Source organism: Manihot esculenta, chromosome 8 (assembly GCF_001659605.2).
Source record: "Manihot esculenta cultivar AM560-2 chromosome 8, M.esculenta_v8, whole genome shotgun sequence".
Classification (NCBI taxonomy): Eukaryota; Viridiplantae; Streptophyta; class Magnoliopsida; order Malpighiales; family Euphorbiaceae; genus Manihot; species Manihot esculenta.
In genome coordinates, this window is record NC_035168.2 from 33,400,629 (window position 1) to 33,406,669 (window position 6,041).

Below are 6,041 nucleotides of genomic sequence, written 5' to 3' on the forward strand. Positions count from 1 at the left end.
ATATATACACCTTGATCATTCTGATGACCTCCAGACCCAAGTTCCATCATATCGAACGTGGACACTTTTAACAGGTGTGTCAGGTGGCTCATAAATACGGTGTCGGTTAGCACATATCCTGTCCATCGTGTACGTCACATCAGTTTGTTTTATCGCACGTGCATTTAAAATTTCGTAGGGGGTTAGAGGGGCCGACCATTGTGTTAGAGGTCGGTACCTTACTATGACTTCATCAGGTCGTGCCCGGCTCACTTGACTAATATAGAGGTGAGTCCCTTCCAGTCGCAAAGATCAGTTGCATCTGCATTCAATACCTCGTTGTAGTATGAGCTTTAAAAATGTTTGTCACTCGCTTCCAGTTTTGGCAGGATTAGGGGTGCTGACCATCTTTTGCTGAAGGTTTGTATTTACCCCCGATTATATCAGATCTTGCTTAGCCTGCTCGGCTTTTACTGAGATCTATTCTCTTCAGTTGCTAAGATCTGGTCGGACCGTGTACACGTATCGTAATCTCAATGGTTGTATTTTTTATATGTTATCAATGGAAATAAGAGATAAATAATGTGATAAAAATAAAATTATTGAGGTAAAAATAAGTATATTTTAAGGATTATTTTATTAATTAAATAAAATTTACGCACTATACTGTAATGTAGTGTTAACTTTTTCAAATTTAATTTGATACTTTGATGCTATAAATGATGTGGATATTTTTTATAAATAAAAAACTCTTGGTCAAATAAAATTTACGCACTATACTGTAATTTAGTGATAACTTTTTTATATTTAATTTGATACTTTGATGCTATAAATTATGTGGATATTTTTCATAAATAAAAAACTCTAATTCATATTTGATAATATATAAAAAATAGGAGCAGTAGAGATCACGACACACACGTGTCTACAGTCTGATCAGGTCTTAGCAACTGAAGAGGATTGATCTCAATAAAGGTTGAGCAGGTCAAGTACAGTCTGATACAATCCGACGGTAAATACAAACCTTCAACAAAGATGGTCAACACTCCTGACCCTACTAAAACCCGGAATGGACGGACAACCTCTTAAAAGCCCATACTACAATGAGGCATTGAATGTAGACGTGGCCAACCTTAGCGACCAGAAGGGACCCACCTCTATATTGATCGGGTGAACCGGGCACGACCTGATGAAACCATGGTAAGGTGCCGACCTCTAACACTATGGTCAGTCTTTCTAACCCTTTTCGAAGTCTTAAATGCGCATGTGATAAAATAGACTGACGTGATGTACACGATGAATAGGATATGGGCTAACCGACATTGCATTTATGAGCCGCCTAACACACCTACTAAAGGTGTCCACGTTCGATTTGATGGGACTTGGCGCTGGAGGTCGTCAGAATAATCAAGGTGTATATATACCCCAAAACCAACCCAATAACAAGGGCTCTCTCTCTCTTAGACTCTATCTCTCTCTCTTTCTCTCTCAGACTCTCTCCCTTCATACTCTCACGCATACTCTCCGGAACTTCCTCCTTCTCTTCAATGCTCAACAAATATTTATTTATTTTCTCTTGACATTAATGCATCTCTGAAGTAATTTTAAATCCAAGTTGAGCATCAGAAGGTCTCCATCGAGGCATCCCCGATAGATCCCTAATTATCCTCTCATATTTTGCAGGTTCCTTTCCTCAAGATCGAGGATAGAGAAACCTATATGAAATCTCTAAGTCATCCACCTCTCATCAAACTAATCACGAATCAACGATCAACCTACCGAATTGAGCCACTGTCTAAGTGTCTGCATCTGGAGACCCCATCAGATCTCAGTTCATCAATTGGCGTTGTTTGTAAGAACGAAGGAGACTATTCTATCACCGGAGTTTCTAAATAAAATCCATTGAGATCCACATGGCAAACTAATAAAAGCTGATAACAACAACATGAGGGTGTAGGAGGAAGCAAAATAGTGAAATGATCTGATCACAAGCTAAATCTAGAAACCACATAGAAGATGTCGACGTGAGAAGGAGCACAAAATGAGGAGGATCAAGCAATCGTGGGAGAAAAGTGACGTGCATGAGTTAACTAACCTGTACAATTACTTCTTTAGTTCAAAGTATTTTGGTTATCATGACTAGTTATAAAAATTAAATCTTAGATAAAATCCTTGTGTATATAAGCACGAGCATGATAGTGTTTTGGAGTAGGTTAAAAATTCTCATCGGTGATTAATATTAGTATGAATTCACTAATAAAAAGATTATTTGTTTAAGCATACTACTATGTGATTTGAAAACTGTGAAAAATTTACGCATATGAAATATTATTTATTAGATTCTTTGAATTGTATGAGATGATATGGTTTGTCATAATTAATATTGGCATTCATTTGAAATGTGAAACTAAGCATCTTGCACATTACAGTATTCATTGTTAAACATTATTCAATTAACAACGGGCATTCTCGTTACATATACTCTGTGCAAGCTTTTATTGTAGATAAATTTTAAAAGTAAGAGAAAGGCTAATAAGGTTGAAATCGCTAATAAGGCCACGAGCCTAAATCCTGAAATCATTAGTAAAGCCACGAGTCTAAATCCCAGAATCACCAGTAAGGCTACGATTCTGAATCCCAGAATCACCAGTAAGGCCACGTGTAACGACCCGAAAACCGGACCGCTATCGGCGCTAGGATCTAAATCGGCTTAAGGCCGCCGGGACCCGTAGCAAGCCTAACATACCTCCTGTATACCTGTTAAATCCCATACATGATCATACATATACATAAAAATCTTAAACTTTTTCTTTCATTCACCAAGCTTACCCTGTGCATGCACAACTCATAATCATAAACCCCACACTAGAGCCCTCATCAAATGCTCCAATGGGGTGACATATTATACATTAAGCTTGGTCTGCATAAACATCATTAAAACATTTCATTACAAGGATCATGTACCAGAAGGGGATTAACATACACTAGGGCCAAGCACAATTCTATCCTCAATACAATTCTTTACATTACATCATATAATAACATTTTACAATACATATCCACATCTAGCTATTACATAAAGTATGACTTCTAATCCTGGTGACTTCCTGGTTTAGTCCGTACCTGCAAACCTGGGGGATTAAGGGAAGGGGGTGAGCTACTAGAGCCCAGTGAGCAGAATAGTAAAACATTATATTAAAGATTCATGCTTTCATAGATTGCATCACATCACAAACAAATCACATTAAGGATGAACTTGTCACCAATAGCCCTCTACATGTCTAATAGTGCCAGAACGTAGAATGGGTCCTGGTCTTTCCCTTACATAACATATCATAACATTCCAATGTGCCAGGGACGTAGAATGGGTCTTCCTAGACTTTCTCTTACATAGTGCCAGGGACGTAGAATGGGTCTTCCTGGACTTTCGAACCATATCATTATCATATCATATCATACCATACGAAGGCTAATGGATCATCCAATGTTCATCCACATCAACATCATATTATGCAATGCAACATATTCGTGAATTCTAATGCAAACAACCTAATACATCTCATGGCATTCGTGATGCATGAACATGCTCAAAATTTATTTATTTACTTTGCAATATAAAGAGTCATTCTACTCACCTCAGGCTAGCTCTGAAAAGACTCTGAAGCAACTATCTCACTGCTGGAGTCCTCGGTTCCTCGGGTCCGAACCTACACAGGTGGACTCAAATGAGGAACCAAACATATACTAACATGACTCTAAACTACTCCTCCAAAACTCCCTAAAACATCACAAACATGCATAGAAAATCATGCAAAGGAAGGCTGAACAGGGCACTTTCGGCGGCAGGTTCGGCGGCCAAAAGTCCCTCCAGAGCCGAAAGCCATGCACCTTCGGCGGCACTTTCAGCGGCCGAAGGTTCCTTCCAGATCTGAAACTCGTGCATGTTCGGCGACACCTTCGGCGGCCGAAACTCCCTTCCAGAGCCGAAAGTCCACTTTCGGGGGCAGGGTTCGGCAGCCAAAAGTTTGCCTCCACAGGCAGGTTCGGCGGCCGAAAGTGCCTTCGGCTGCCGAACCTAAGTTCTTCCAGCAGTGGCAGAACTCAGCCCTCATACACATTTGCCTCCCAACACCTTCCAACTCAAATTCAACACTTCCAAAACATGCATACTCACATACATAAGCTCATAGGGGTCTCAAAACTAGCCTAAACCCCAACCAAAACACATCAAACATACATATACAACATACATTAACCATAACAACACATAAGCCTTAACACTAAACAACTAACCTAATCATGCATTTCTACCCCATGAACCTTCATGAAACTTAATCAAAACATGAAAAGAGGTGAGGATCTACTCTTACCTCTTGAACATCGAGAGGAGAGGCGATCCAACTCAGAGATGGGAGAGATCTAGCTCTTTGGGTCTCCAAGCTCCAAAAACTTGTTCTAAGCTCACAATTCTTCAAAACCAAGTAAACACTTGTTAAAACTTGAGAGATTTGAGGAAAATCATCAAAATCAACCATGGGAGGGCACGGACTCACCTCTGGCCGGAAATGGGGAAGAAACTCGCCCATTTTCGGCCATGGGGCTTCTTATAGGGGCTAGCCAGGCCACCTTCAGAAGCCTAAGGTGCCTCCAAAACTCATGCATGTTCGGCGGCCGAACATGAGGTTTGGCGGCCGAACCTGGGTTTCCCTCTATGGTCATTTTCATTCAAAACTCAATTTCTTTCTTACTTAAAATCATAAAATACATGAAAACATTTTATAAAAACATGATTTTACCCTTCTAGAGGTTTTCGACATCCGAGATTCCACCGGACGGTAGGAATTTCGATACCGGAGTCTAGCCGGGTATTACATTCTCCCCCCCTTAAGAACATTCATCCCCGAATGTTCACCAAACAACACATGCATAGCATAAAACATGAACATACATACAAAACACATAACACTCACCTTAGAAGAGATGAGGATACTGCTGGAGCATGGACTCCCGTGTCTCCCAGGTACATTTCTCAATGTTGTGGTGATTCCAAAAGACTTTCACCATCGGGATTTCCTTGTTCCTCAACTTTCTGATCTGCGTGTCTAGGATCCGCACTGGCTGCTCAACATAGGTGAGATCTTCTTGGATCTCCACATCAGGCTCGCTAAGAACCTTGTCCGGATCTGATACGAACTTCCTTAACATTGAAACATGGAAAACCGGATGGATTCTCTCCATAGAAGCAGGTAAATCCAGCTTATACGATACATTCCCGATCTTTAGCAAGATTTCAAAGGGTCCGATGTACCGCGGAGCTAGCTTACCTTTCTTCCCAAACCGAATCACCCCTTTCATAGGAGACACCTTGAGCAATACCAAATCCCCCTCCTGAAACTCTACTTGTCTTCTGCGGATATCTGCATAATTCTTCTGTCGACTGGCAGCAGTTCTGATCCTTTCTCTGATAATGGGCACCACTCTGCTGGTGATCTCTACTAACTCAGGCCCTGCTAAGGGCCTTTCCCCAACTTCTTCCCAACAGACAGGTGACATGCACTTCCTCCCATACAAAGCTTCATATGGAGCCATACCTATGCTAGCATGATAGCTGTTATTGTAGGCAAACTCCACCAAGGGTAGATGCTGCCTCCAAGAACCGCCAAAATCTAGCACACACATTCTGAGCATATCTTCTATAGTCTGGATGGTCCTCTCTGACTGTCCATCAGTCTGAGGATGGAAAGCAGTGCTAAAATCCAACCTGGTACCCATAGCGTTCTGCAGACTCCGCCAAAACCTGGAGGTGAACTGGGGTCCTCTATTAGACACTATTGAAACAGGAGCCCCATGCAACCTGACAACTTCATCAACATATACCTGCACCAATTTATCCACAGAATAGCCACTCCTGACAGGGATTAAGTGAGCAGATTTAGTCAGTCTGTCCACAATCACCCATATGGAGTCTAGTCTGTTGGATGTTGCCGGTAACCCCACCACGAAGTCCATAGCGATATTCTCCCATTTCCACTCTGGAATCGGCAGTGGGTTAAGCATTCCAG